We start from the raw sequence: 16,059 nt of genomic DNA, 5'->3' as shown, positions 1-16,059 counted from the left end.
TTAAATATCTTAAAAGAGCCACCATGGTGTTCATTCGAGCTAGTGCTTAACTACACTTACATGGTTTTAATGCAGATGAGATATGTATTTCTTCTGGATAAAATCATAGTATATTTTAGATAACATTTTCAGATCTTGCACTTATTTTCAAACAAGGTGAATTAAGACAGAGAAATAAACGAGCTTCTGTTCTGATACTTATTTTATTTTACATTTGAGAGATAAAAAAAAAAAGAGGTCAGCTGTATTGTGATTTAATTATACAATATAGAAGGATTAAACTAAATACACAAAGGAATTTAGGCTAACTATCATTTTCACAAAATTACTTCACCGAAAGAAACAATAATAAATGTGTATTTTTATGTGTATGGTGCAGGATGGAAGGGTTAAGTTTGTTATGCAATCATGAAGTCCAAGGTTCAATTCCATTTCTTGGTATCTTGAGAGTCTTTTACCTTTGCCTCAGATCACCCCAAACTTGTGAGTGAAACTGGGTAGATAAAAATTGTGTGGAAGGCCACTGGTTGTATTGTGCCTGTAGCTCAAAGGTTCAGCCTTGCATAAGTGGTCATGTGCTGATTCTGCTTGGAGGATGCATGTGTATATAAAATAGCCAACCACTTGCATGCAAATGCAATGAATGGTTAGCTGAGTTGATCAAATAAATGAATACTCATCACTGAAATTAGTGACAATCCATTTATAGATGTTGTTCAACTCAGATCAATCCTAGTTCAACAAAATATCATCAAAAGTATTTCAACCTTGACTATTCAAAATGTCTTTCATTTGTTTAAGACAGCAGTGCATGATCCAAACAAGTTTGGCTACTGCTTATAGCAGATCAAACGACCACATAACAGCTTCTTTGTTAGTTCATGTGTAGACTTGTGATCAAATGTATTCCAACCATGACCATCCTATCATTTTCCCATGTACAAGGAGCCCATACATTATCAAATAAGTAGGTGGGGTGTAATTTGAGGGATTGGTTTATTCTTGTATATGTTGCAGGTGATAGAAATTTAGAATATTGTTAGCTTATGGGTCAAATGTGGACACCTGTATCTTTAGGAATTACTCTAGGTGTTTGTTTGCCGAATTTGAGCTCATAATCTGTAGATCTATATAACACATTCACTCAGTCACTCCACCTTTATCTGTCTGTCTGTCTGTCAAGCTGTAGAAACACACACATATTAACAGAGGCATGCATATACATACGACTATATTAACAAATACATTCACAGTACAAATATACATTATAGAAGTGTATATACATATACAAACACTCACTGAGACATATAAACAAACATACATTACATACAGCTGCAAACACATTAACAGAGGCCTATGTACTTGTTGAGACTTTTATCAATAATCTCTATTGCATGAAATACTAAATCAAAGCAGATGTATTAGAAATTCACTTAAAATAGATTTTTAATTAACACCCAATGAATTAAACTTATTAAAATACAAACTGTTATGTTTCCCTCGGACTGACTCGCAGAGATAACATAACGAGTTATACAATTTAATTATTACATTTATTGTTCAATTACATACAAAGAACGCACTCACCCAATGTTCGTTATGAATAAACAAAAGTCATGTCCGCCATATATATATCAATGACATTTTACTACGACAGTCCCACAAGACAACAACAATGAAAGTCCATATAACACAAACTATATTCACATGCATTATATTCTGCTTTGATGAGTGATCTAGCTAAACATTTATATTTTTGTTTCCTTTTTTAAATAGAATTTCAGAACAAGAAAAAAAGAAAAAGATATACAAGTGTCCAAGTTCAAAGCAACTCTTGTCTTATAGTGTGGTCAATAATTAATTTCTGATCTTCAGCAGTTTATAAGTTAAATGGTGGATACAATATCATTATGTTATTAAATTACAGGATATGTTCTGATATGTTCATCTTTATTTTAATTCTAAGTCATTCTTATACACTTCAACTTTTCTTGCTGCTCTTAGAAAGGTCTAGCAAATTTACATTCTAGTTATCTTGAGGACAACCATTTTTGAACTCCTGAAAAATTGCCTCAAGGACAATGATGAGAAGAGAATTATGAGCAGAGCACATGGAGTCAAATTCCTCATTAAATAAGGGTATCTCTACACAGTCTCTCATCCTGCTAAAAGAATCAGCCAAACTTTTTTCAAATCACATTCTATTGAAAGGGGGGGGAAAAAAACACAAGCTGTTCAAAGCTAGTGCTTTCATCAGAGATTTGCTCATCTTGGGCTAATTTAGGATTAACCAACACTATTTATCATTAACTTAATGGGCAGTGACAGTAAAATCATTAACATGATTTAAATTGTTACACTAACTCCCAACTCTCAAACATTTTAAAAACTTGCTCAAGTGAAATTCTTGGTGGCATAAATAAATTAGAATAGTTTCAAACAGTAATCAAAACTAAGTTGTGGACTTGACACATCAAGAACTTATATACTCAATACTACATTCCACACTGGTGTACAAGTTTAGGTATGCTGGTGTGGGTCTGAATGAATGCATATTGTAATTGCAGCTTAAAGATCTGGAAGATATTGAGAGCTAAATCATTTGAGTGCCAGTAACGTGTTTGGTGATTCACATCATATCACAATTCACCAAGATTAAAGTAGGTACTGCAGGTGATAGAGTTCATTTTTGTGCTCTCCAATAGCAATTTGTTGGTCTTCAGTACAAGGCTCAATTCCTGTTGTGGGAAAGCCGTCTGCCATACACTAGTGTCCTAGTCAATTAAATTATAATTTCTCATCTGCTAAACACCACAGAAACTACAGATAAGTACTAAATCCATGGATTTTTGAGGTTAGAAAAGGATTAGGTCATAACTGTTTATTTCAAATAGGCTGGAGACATTTTGTTGTGCATTTGAATCATTCACCTATTTTAAATGAATGTCATGGAGAGATATTAGATCACCAGGGAATAGTTACAATAGACGGGTGTTTTATCCTGGAACTGCTCAGCACTAAGATCATTAAACCAGAATTAAGTACTAACTTTTAATACATTTCTTGGGCTTGAGGGAATAAACATAAATAACTGGCAGGGAACTAACAGAGTTGGTTGAGTGTCTGATAGAATGAACGCCTCACAATATTTGTTCTGCCTCTCTGCATTCTGAGTTTAAATCCTGCTGAGGTCAACTTTATCTTTCATCTTTTCGGGTTTGATCAAAAATAAAGTACCATCCTAGAGTGAGGGACTGACAGAAATGCAAGAACATTGAACTGGATACCATGTGGTATTTGTTCCGACTTTCTGTATTTAAATCCAACCATGGCCTAAGAGAGTAGTACACTTAATCTCAACTCACAGAGATGTGAGTTCGAGTCTCATAGCTGGCTGGTAACGTATTTTTCTGCAATATATGGATAATTTATCCAGATCATGCTATTTATAGCATTATCACGCGTTTGAGAAATAAAATTGTTTGCTTTTTTTTTTCTATTTCCAATTATTTGAAATCTTCCTGTAAGTATGAAACTGGTTTGTAACAGGGGTACAAAACCCCATCACTGGAATGTAGATAACAAAAATAATGTCAAAAGTTATTGACCACTTTACTTATCTGGGCAGTGAGATTCATAGTGGAATTACCTATGAGTCTGAAGTCCTAAAAAGACTCATGAACTGGTGCAGTTATGGATTTATTTAACAAGGGTGTTTGGTACTGCCAATATCTGAGGACAAAGGTTCAGGTTTTTAGGTTTCTGGTCCACCCTGTCCTGCTCTATGTTTGTGAGACTTGGACACTGTCTGGGGTCCTACAGAACCAGTCCAGGAACTTTTTGATAACACCTCATATCATCATCATCATCAACGTTTAACGTCCGCTTTCCATGCTAGCATGGGTTGGACGATTTGACTGAGGACTGGTGAAACCGGATGGCAACACCAGGCTCCAATCTAAATTTGGCAGAGTTTCTACAGCTGGATGCCCTTCCTAACGCCAACCACTCAGAGAGTGTTGTAGGTGCTTTTACGTGTCACCTGCACGAAGGCCAGTCAGGCGATACTGGCAACGGCCACGCTCGAAATGGTGTCTTTTATGTGCCACCCACACAAGCCAGTCCAGGGGCACTGGCAACAATCTCGCTTCATGTTATTATATAACTGATAAAAGTAAGTAAGTGGGATCAGGATTAACAATATATTTAGTATATGCTAAAATCACTACAATTTTTAACAAGGTTTTTGTTATTTCCAGTTTAGTCATCAAAGTACAACTGTACAGATTAAATAGTTGGCTGCCCATATGATCTCTATATATAAATCTTTATTACAAAATACAAAAGAAAGATGTTAACCATTCTAAAATTAATCACAATGTTTAAGTAATTTGTATTTATTGACAAAAATTTAATTTGTGAACACAAACTAAAATTGAAACAACTGTAACATATAATTTTACAGTCCCATTTTGAGGATGCCAGATATGTAAATGAATTAAAACTAGGATTAAATATTGATCACTGACAGGGAACTCTACAATCAATAACATGAAAAAAATTATCTAAAATAGACTGTAGCTCAACATAAGAGAGATACCAAGAGGGCAATGGGATAAAGAGTACAGAAGACAAGTATAACTTTAAAAAATAATAATGATAAATCAATTTACATTAAATGAAGAGGAACAGCTAATGATGTAATCATGATCTCAAGGATGTAGTCTTCTAAGATATTTCAGTCTCACTTGGTAACTTTTGTTGCCAACTGGAGTAATACAGAACAAGCAATAACAGACTGCTATTAATTTTATAGTGGACTGAGTATATTTAAGAACTACTACCTTTATGGACAAATAACAAGTAACATCATATGATATTTAAATCCTAGAAACAAGTTTAAAATAATAGAATATTAATGTTCTGCAATATATATATACATACACACACAGTTGATTGAATGAATTAACCACGTAGATAGCTAGAAAAATTACTTATGTTTATGGATGCAACAGCACTCAACTCCCTGTGGTTAATGTCTGGCATGACAATATCTAAATTACAATAAATAAATAGAAGACAAAATGCTTTGTACATTAAAGATATATGCATGTGTATTTTATGTTAACATACATGTCTGTATGTATGTTTATATACAGAGAGAGATTTTCCTCCATTGGTGGCAATGACAAGCATTGCTTTCCCAATTGACCTCCCATGTCTCACATACCTTCAATGTGGACATTACGCAATCCTTAGTTGTCTTGCAAATTTAGAGTGTCTTCGTGAATGCATGCATGCCAGTGTTATTAATCCAATCTGAAACGTGTGATATCTAGATACTGAGTATTGAAATATTGCAATAATAACACTTTTACATCATTTTACTGTCTTGTTCCTAAGGAATTTCATTAAGGCAAAAGAGTTAAAAGACCCTTGCAAAGAGCATCAATAGTGATCTCAGAGGTCACTTGAACAGAGAAGGAATACAAAGATGGTATCAAAAAGTTCTCGGACTAGTTTCTGTAGCATGCTGATATGGCTGCGTGTGCAGTGAGAGCTAGCAGTGGCATTCATGAGGCAGTGTGCTGAGTGACATTGCTGCGTCACATCGCAAGTTGTGAAATTTGTGTTTATTGATTATGTGTATGTTGTAGTCTGTGTTTTTGTCATGGACCAGTCCGTGTTTAGTCAATTGCACTGAACTCGAGAAGTTTGCTAGAGAGACATTGAGTATACTTTGGCAAGCTTATTGTGACAAGGCAATGGATCATACACAATGTTTCAAGTGGTATGGGTACTTCAAAAGCAGAACATCCCTGGAAGACAATGAGCAATCAGGAAGACCTGCCACAAGCGTCACATTGTGCATCGAGAATTTGTCACCCAGGAAAAGACCATCAATTGAGAGTTCTACTGCAACATTTTGAAGCATTTGAGGGAGGACATTTGGTGAAAGCAACCGGGCCTGTGGAATGCAAGGAATAGGATTCTTCACCAAGATCTCCTCACTCATGAGTTTCTTGCCAAAAACAACATGGTATCACTTCTGTACCCACCCTATTCACCAGATTTAGCACCTGGAGACTTCCATCCCTTCCCCAAGATGAAAATACAGCTCAAAGGTTGCTGTTTTAATACCGTTGTCGAGATCCAGAGCAAATTGTAGAAAGTCCTCGATTCGCTTACAGGAAACAACTTCCAGGATAGGTTCCAAAAGTGGAAGGAACACTGGGGCTAGAGTATTGCTGCGCAATGTAACTATTTTGAAGGAGATAATGTTAAAACTTAGGTAAATAAGTTATTTTTTATTAAACATAACTAGTCCAAGAACATTTTGTTACCACCTCTTAGACTTGATGATATGTAAACACATACCTCCATTAAATAGACTCAAGAGGCAGTCAAACAGACGGTGAACTGACTTGAACATATGTTAACAAGAGCATCTATTGCATGGACTTAGGAAACAGCCAAGAATAGGATGAACCAACTTAAAGATATGCAAACATGAGCCTCCATTGCACAGACTCAGGGGACAGCTGAGCAAATGTGATGGACATGCAGCAAGCTCATGTGATGAGTTAATCCTCTGGAGTGCAACAAGGTAGCTGCTTCTGATAACCGGGGAGGAATTTCAACAATATGACATTGTGAATGACACCATAACCAAAATGAGCCTCTTCAAAGTATCAACAAATTTCACAGATCATACAACACACTCCAGTACCCATCATCTTTGGTTCAAGGAGAGGACAGCTACCATTTCTATATTCTCAAGACTGACCCAATATTAAAAAAGAAAACTCCTAAGGTTTCTTGTAAGGAATTTTATGCTTTCCACTTCATGTCAAGGGATAAATTATTTAACACCTCTCAGAGAGGTCAAAACCTATTCCACCAGCTTGCTGTCAACATGTTTACCAAAGTTAAAGAAGAGATATTGCAGACAAAGCCACCTTTGAGGTGTCCTGTCCAGCAAGTTACTGAGTGACCTTACTGCAGCCAGTGCCACATAGAAAGTACCCAGTATATTCTGTAAAATAGTTGGTGTTAGGAAGGACATCCAGCTGTAGAAATCATGCTAAAACAGACAGTATTACTTGGTGCAGTCTCCTGCCTTGCCAGTTCCTGTCAAACCATCCAACCTATGCAGGATGGAAGGAAGACATTCAATGATGATGATGATTTATTTTGGTTAAGTCAGTCTGAGTTTCACCTGAGCTATTTTTTCTATTCCATTTATTCAATGCATTCTTTGACCATTCTAATACCAACCTGCCCTATTTCAAACCCTCCAATCTTCATTTACTTTTTTTCTTACTCTTTTCTTACTCCACTGTTTTTATTTTCATTTTCTTTTTTGTTGTCCTCAAAACATTCTTTTTTTCCCCTTTATCATATTTTCTTCCCATCACCATACCCTATGTCAGGGTACAAACTCCATCCTTTTTACAGTCATAAATTGCCTGAAGACTTGATGCACCCACTGGCAAAACTCAGTGCAGCAGGAGACTAATTCAACCAAAATAATATATACATACCTATCACAACACATACTCATTTTATGTTAATTTTTCTGTATTTGCATGTCACTAAACTTCAAATCACTAATCCTTACCTATTTTGCAAGTAAAGGATCTCTTATTTCACATGTGTATGAAGGTGCAAAACAAGCAGACAAGTTGTTGACAGAACAAGCGAGAACGAGAACGACAATGCTTTTAGTAACTGTCACCAAGTGCAAATAAGTGTTAATTTCCATATAAGAAGGATTATTTTTTGGCTTTCCCCAGAATGTGTTGGGAGTGTTCATTACTCATGAGATCAGATTAGCTCAAAACCTGATGATCTACCAATGACATTCTGACAGAGACACATGTTTTCTATTTTTTTACACACTAGTCTTTTTGAGAAGTTTCTCTGAGACAAAATATTACAGCAAGTGCCATTCTATATTCACACATGCACACACACACTATAAATGTTATACACTTCATTATTTTAATCTACTTCTATCTCAGGTGCATATATTATGTATGTGTGTCTATATATATATAGAAGTACGCATGTATGTGTGTATATATATATATATATCTATTCTAGACTCTTCATCTCTGATTCTATATGTCCTTGTCATATACTTAGATTCTTATAACTGTTCATTGGTATGCTGCATTAATTAGATAGATCATCATGCTGGTATATTGTTAATTATATGTATCATATGTGTTAACACAGTCAATTGAATTATGCTCATTGCATTACATAAATGATAGGATCATCTGAAATCATACAAAACCAGCCATATTGGAATATACCTGATGAATGCAATCTCATGTTAGGGTTTCATTTATGGGCAAACATATAACTTGCACAAATATTGTGTGTGTGTGTTTTAAAAGCAAAGTATGAGAGATATAGATGTGGAAAATTAGATGACTTGACACTTAGTTTTCCCAAGAATACTGATAAAATCAGTAAAGCATTTATGTTGATAACATTGGAAAAAATGTGAAGTTGCAGCCAGCAAATACAGGTATTTCCCTATCCCATCTCAACAAACAGTATGCATGGTTAAAAAATAAATTTTGCCTGCCATAAAGCCAAATTCTCTACTACATGTAAATTTTATCCTATATTCATGGGAATGATATGGTAAAACAACTATTCTCTTTCTCTGCTGAGCTGTCAAATATGTGTAGACTCTTGTATAACATATCAGTTGACAGTTATGCTAATGATGATCTCCATCATTATTATCACAATCATAATTGTTATGGTGGGAGTAATGATAATCATAGTAACAGCAATAGTGATATTGTAAGATGATAAATGAGGATGAATGATGATCCATGTTTATGATGATGATCCATGTTTATGATGATGGTGATAATGATGAATGATGATGATGATGGATAATGATGAATGATGATGATGGTGGATAATGATTTAGTGATGATGATAATGATGTTGAGGACAATGATGGTGGAGCTAACAGTAATTCTGTCAATGACATTACCCATAATTCACTTGTCTCTACACTTCTCATCACCTTCGCAGTGTCCAACCCACTACTTAGGCCCTACACTAAGCACAGTTACTTGGTTTTTGCTAATTAATTTTAAAGGCCTTTAATTCCAGGTTTGTTTTCAGCCATAAGAACAAGTTATCAATATAGAGAAGTTTCCATGGGCAACCAGTCTTAAATTCTTCTGTCATGGCCTGGAGGACAGCATTGCTACCTGGTTGTGAAGCTTGGGCTGTGAATGCAGAGGAAATGTAAAGACTAAAAAGAAATTCACAACCTCAGTAGTGAAACATGGGCTGTGAATGCAGCAGACATGTGAAAGGTTGAAAGAAATGAAGCTAGCATGTTCTGCTGGATGCATCAGTGTGTATGTACAACAAAGTGTGAATGTGTTTAGAGAAAAATTAGGTAAAAGAGGCATCAAATATAGAGCACAAGAGAGAGAACTATAGTCATATGGTCATGTGATGCATATGGATGAAAACAGTTGCATAAAGAAGTACCAATCACCAAATGTGGATGAAATCTGTGGAGGTTGGAGACCCAGGATAAAATGGTGAAAGATGGCCTCCAGATGTTGAACCTCATAGAGGAAGCAGCTATGCTCCTGCACTCAATGTTCTGACAAATCTCTTCCCAACTACTTGTCTTCCTAATACCTCCCCTCCAACTGAGTTCACCACTCACTGGGTTCCCCTCCTCTCTATCTCTCACTCTCATGAACTTACTTGCCCATTCACCACATCCAATCCTTTGTACCAATTCACTAATACTCACTTCCCTGTTACTTGAGGGTAGGGCCTGACACATCTTCATCACCCTCTTCTCTTTCTCTCACTCTCTTCCAACTGGGGTAGCTATGTATCTCCTTTACAACACGACACCCGATTTTGTCCCTCTATCATACCTTAACCTCTCATTACCTGACATGAAGCTACTTCCCTCAACACTACTCTCCCACCTCAGCTAAAGAGTCTTGTCTTGCAAGTTATTTGGCAGTCTTGTTGGTGCTGGTGCCTGTAAAAACACCCAATACACTCTGTAAACTGATTGGTGTTTGAAATTTGAAAGGGCGTTTAACTGTAGAAATCATGCTAAAACAGACAGCAGAGCATGGCACAGTCCACTGGCTCACCAGCTCCTGTCAAACTATCCAACTGATGCCAGCATGGAAAACAGATGTTAAATGGTAATGAGGATGATGAGGATGATAATGATAATGATAAACAAACAATCTTTTTATAGAAGTAACAAATTTGCTTAATAAGAAAAATAACAACAGGAACATCGAGTACGAGCATCAATGTTTTAATATTTGTTTCTTTGATCATACTAACACGTCTGCCACACAGAATATCATTACTTATAGCAATATTACAATGAAGGAATATTCAACTATGTGAATATTTAATTCATTACCACAGTATCTATTTAACAATAGGCGGACAAATATATCTCTGACAATGTAATCTTATCTGTTTCACTCAAACATAACTTCAAATTTCTTGCCAAAAAACATAAAAGAAGATACTTTTAGTTTGAACAAGCAAGAAACGCTAAAAATGAAAATTGAATATACAAGTGAAAGATAATTATTGGTAAGTAACCTAAGTTTTATTGATTTCAGTCCAAAACAATGAAGAAACAGCATAAAAGAACAATAATTGGAAGATAGAAAATGAACCAAGAAAAAAATACTAATGATTTCTAACTTTGGTGCCATGCCTTAACTTGCAGAAGAAAAGGATATCGTCAATCAAAGAAATCCCAATGTATTTTCCTAGTGCTTATTTTTACTGATCAACCTCAGAATGAAATTTCAGATCAGAACTTTTTAAAATATTGCATTGCATTTTGTCATGAACTCTAAAGGTCCAACATTACTGTAAAAACAAGAAACAATCCTCACTTCTGATACACCATTTTACTGATTCCATTTACTGAGAATGGATGCCCAGAAGTAGACCAGCTTGGAGGAGAAGGGTCTGGAAGCTTAAAGATCCTGCAAATGGACAGAGATTTAGAAATGTCTTACTCGAAGCATTTGATGAAATAGAAGGGGATATAGCATCACACAATGTGGAAGACAACTGGAGGTTTCTATGGGACAACCTGCTGAGAGCCACCAACCAGATCTGTGGCTGGTGCAAAGTCCCCTCTCAACCCAAAGTAATGTGGTGGTGAAACAATGTGGTTGACAGTGGTATTAGACAAAAGAAACAGGTTTGGAAGGACTGGAAGAACAGAGGTAGCAGGGAATTGCATGAGACTGCCAGAAGGAAAGCTAGGAGACAGGTTTATTTAGCCAGAGGGGAAGCAGATAAGAAAAGATTTGCCAATGTTCTGCGCCGTCAGGACCAAAGACTTGAAGTATTTTGTGTTGCAAGACAGTGTGTGAGAGAAAATCATGATGTCGTAGGAGAGATATGTGTCCACATGGATGATGGCTCACTTGCACTAAATAAAACTGCAAAGAGAGAGGTTTGAAGACATTACTGTGAAAGGTTGCTTAATAAAGAGAATGAATGGGAGGAAGAGAGTCTGCCACATGTTGACCCAACAGAGGGACCAGCTATTCTAATTGACAGTACCTTAGTAGATAAAGTGATTGAGAGTATGAAGACAGGGAAAGCCCCTGGCCCATCAGGAATCACTGCAGAGATGCTCAAAATATCTGGCAGTGTTGGCTATAGCCTAGTCACCCGTATAGTTAATCAGGTGATACACAAAGGAGTCATACCCAATGACTGGTATAGCAGTACCATAGTCAACTGCTACAATGGTAAAGGTGACGCTTTAGACACAAACAATTACAGAGGTATCAAGTTGTTGGACCAGGTAATGAAGGTCACGGAGAGGGTCATAGCCCAACTAATTAGGGAGAGAGTCAGTTTAGATGAGATGCAGTTTGGGTTCGTTCCAAGGAAAAGCACCACTGATGCTATATTTCTGGTAAGACAACTGCAGGAGAAATACCTGGCCAAAGATAAACCTCTGTACCTGGCTTTCGTTGACATGGAGAAAGCCTTTGACAGGGTCCCCCGATCCCTTATATGAGGAAACTAGGGATAGATGAGTGGTTAGTGAGAGCTGTACAAGCCATGTACAGGGACGCTGTCAGTAAGGTGAGGGTTGGTAATGAAAACAGTGAAGAATTCCGGGTAGAGGTAGGGGTCCACTAAGGTTCAGTCCTCAGCCCCTTCCTATTTATCATTGTCCTCCAGGCAATAACACAGAAATTCAAGATGGGATGCCCATGGGAGCTCCTCTATGCTGATGACCTTGCCCTAATTGCTGAGTCACTATCAGAACTAGAGGAGAAGTTTCAGGTGTAGAAGCAAGGACTAGAATCGAAGGGCCTTAGAGTCAAACTAGCTAAAACCAAAGTCCCAATAAGTAGGAAGGTAGACAAAACACAAACCCCTTCAGGTAGATGGCCCTGCTCGATCTGTAGAAACTCCATTAGTTGTACCCAGTGTAAGCTATGGACACATAAGAGGTGCAGCAATATCAAAGGAAGGCTAACTAGCAAGATACTTTTTGTATGTGGCAGATGCTCAGGAGCAATAAACACTGAAAATGTGCAGAAAACAATCTTTGCCACATTCCAGGGTGAAGAACTAGAAGTAGTTGATAGCTTCCGCTAACTAGGTGACCAAGTTTGTAGCGGGGGAGGGTGCACTGAAAGTATAGCTGCTAGAATAAGAATAGCCTGGGCAAAGTTTAGACAGCTCTTACCTCTGCTGGTGACAAAGGGACTCTCACTCAGAGTAAAAGGGAGACTGTATGATGCATGTGTACGAACAGTCATGCTACATGGCAGTGAAACATGGGCAGTGACTGCTGAGGGCATGCGTAAGCTCGCAAGAAACGAAGCTAGTATGCTCCGATGGATGTATAATGTCAGTGTGCATACTCGACAGAGTGTAAGTACCTTGAGAGAAAAGTTAGACCTAAGAAGCATCAGTTGTGGTGTGCAAGTGAGACGATTGCGCTGGTATGGACATGTGGCAAGAATGGATGAGGATAGTTGTGTGAAAAATGCCACACCCTAGTGGATGAGGGAACCTGTGGAAGAGGTAGACCCAGGAAGACCAGGGATGAGGTGGTGAAGCATGACCTTCGAATTTTAGGCCTCACCGGGGCAATGACCAGTGACCGGAGCCTTTGGAAATATGCAGTACGTGAGAAGACCCAGCAAGCCATGTGAGAGCATAATCTGTGGCCTCTGCCAGAAGTGTAGCCAGCTCACTTATTCGTATCTTTACTTCATTGGACAGTAAACTCTGCTTGCGAAGACCTGTTGAGGCAAGTGAATTTGAAATCGAAATCGAACCAAATTCGACGACTGCCACCAATCCCAACCTCTCCTTCATTGGACACTAAACTCTGCTTGTGAAGACCTGTTGGGGCAAGTGAAATCGAAATCGTAATTGAACCATATTCGATGACTGTGCTAGTGGAGCACTAACAGCACTGTCTGAGTGTGATCATTGCCAGAGCAGCTGTCTGGCTTCCATGCTAGTTGCCCATAAATAGCACCATTTGGGCATGATCGTTACCAGCATCGCCTCACTGGCATGTTAGAAAATCATTCGAGTGAGGTCGTTGCCAGTGCCGCTGGACTGGCTCCTGTGCAGGTGACACGTAAAAAACACCATTTTGAGCGTGGCCGTTGCCAGTACCGTGTGACTGGGCCTCGTGCTGGTGGTACGTAAAAGCACCCACTACACTCTTGGAGTGGTTGGCATTAGGAAGGACATCCAGCTGTAGAAACTCTGCTAGATCAGATTGGAGCCTGGTGCAGCCATCTGGTTCGCCAGTCCTCAGTCAATTCGTCCAACCCATGCTAGCACGGAAAGCGGACGTTAAACAATGATGATGATGATGATATGGTTTAAGCTGTCCTTGACTAAATTTCAACTTAGATATACTCCTTCAATGTTTTGATTAATTTTGAAAAATAATCAAGAATTGAGAGTAAAGTAATTAACTTTTTTTAATATAAATCTTGTGTTGGAACATAACCAAATTTTCTTGGATTGGATTGGAACATAACCTAATTTTCTATGACTGGAAATTTTGATTTAAAAATGAACACCTTAAAACAGGCTGGTATACAAGAAGTTTACTACAACTACTAGTGGTGATGATGATGATGATGATGATGATGATGATTCATTGTCATTGGGGAGGGGGGGATATTATCACCATCATAATTTTTACTTTTTCTTTTACATGCTAGCATGGGTTAAATAAGATTCTCAAAGTAGTTCTCTATGGCCAGGCACTCATCATGCAGGTAAGCTTTATTTGTTTTTCATAAGGTATTATTCTGCTGGCCAACAACTAAAAATGATTTTTATTGCTGGTTTAAACATTGACAATGTTTAAATATTGTCAAATTTTTTTAGGTTTTAAGTCTGTAAACAATATCAACACACAGATGGGAAGAGACAAACACACACACATACATACAAGCATGCACACACACACACACACACACACACACAGAACATGAGGAGCCAGAAGAAATGGTGTCAAACATTTTGTCTGACACACTAACAATTCTACCTGCTCAACACTTTATACAACATTAATAGAGGGTGTGATTGATTAAATCAACCACACCTTCTCTCAAGATGTAATGGCCTCATACCTATGTTAGAAAATATTATTAAATATTATTAACAGGCTATAATGAATTGTGAATGTGGTATTTTTGGGAGTTTCCATTTGTAGTTGGACTGTGTCTATCAGTGTGCTGTCTCTGAGATGGAGGACAATGTCATGCCTGTCATGTTCTTGCACAACCAGAAGCACAGGTATTTAATTTGCTGTTGGCACATTAAACCTGTATCCATGTTGACCAGATGGTTTCTTGTCTGATCTAATAACTACCTTGTAATCCATGGAGTCATGTGGAATTGTTTCAAGTGTTGTCTTGAAGCTCCTGATCAGGTGGTTGTTGTTGTCATGCAGCGTCTTTTGCAGAGACACTACAATATTCATCCTGATGCCAGAAATGTTCTTGCGCCTCTCTTACCCTTCTTGTTGAGAATCACCCATAAAATATATTTGAAGGAATTTTAGTGATTCATTTGACAGAGGTAGTAGAGAGACAATCTGATGATAAATCTGACCTTTGACCCTGAAAGTTTGCATGAATCCTGGCTCAGTTATATCTCTTGTGGCTCCAAATGATGTCATTTGTAGTGCAACATTGTACTGTCTAATTTTGTCTTGGAAGTGCTTGGAATTTTGGTCAGTTGATGACAACAGTTTCTTCAATGGCTCTAGAGGTTAGGGGAATGCAGGGAGTTTAACCTTTCCACCACTGCAGCACAGTGCAGGTGTCTCTCCAGACTACTTCTTTGCTTTACAATGTATGCACTCAGTTGTCATTGCACCAATGGAAACCCTAGTGTCATAATGAACATAATGAACTGCTGGATCATAATTGAAAGCTGCTTCATAGAAGTTGCTTCTCTGAGCTGTTGCAACTGCTCTTCATTCTGCAGTTGAGATCTTATTGCTTGTCAGTCGTGCATCTGTTCATCACTTTGAGGTGCTCTGACTTTTGTAGTGTACAGTCTGTTCGTTTGTTGGCATGCTTCCCTTTCTGCAGCTATCTCTCTTTCCCTGGACAGTGACATTCTTTTTTCTGGCCTTGATATTGTAGGCAAATTTGCATAAGTACAGATTTCTGTCCCCTGCTCACTGACTTTGGATGATCATAACTTTCAGAAAAATGGATATTTTGTAATGAAATTGTCTACGAATATGTGTTATATCATGTAGATTCCAAATACACGATCCCAGATAAGTCATCTTGGTAACATATTTCTGTGTACCAGACTTTTAGATGTAATTTTTAGCATAATGAGTTTTCTGGTGAGTGCTTCATTTGCCTTCATTGTCTGTTTATTGCTTCAGTAGAAATCTACGGATGCACAAACGGAGAAAATGAAACAAATATGGACGACTTGTTCAGAAACACCTGTAAGTGGGGAACAGTTCTCAAAATT

At 37.6% G+C, this 16,059-nt stretch overlaps 1 protein-coding gene across 3 annotated transcripts in view; it reads right to left on the bottom strand.

The window, feature by feature from the left end:
• Positions 1 to 16,059, bottom strand: part of LOC106880867 (dual specificity protein phosphatase CDC14A) — a 157,097-nt gene that overhangs the window by 97,409 nt on the left and 43,629 nt on the right. The gene's annotated exons all lie outside the window — the stretch shown is intronic.

The sequence above is a fragment of the Octopus bimaculoides genome, chromosome 7, assembly GCF_046866305.1.
Source record: "Octopus bimaculoides isolate indiv1 chromosome 7, ASM4686630v1, whole genome shotgun sequence".
In the NCBI taxonomy this organism is placed as follows: domain Eukaryota; kingdom Metazoa; phylum Mollusca; class Cephalopoda; order Octopoda; family Octopodidae; genus Octopus; species Octopus bimaculoides.
This window is presented reverse-complemented; position numbering and strand designations above follow the sequence as displayed.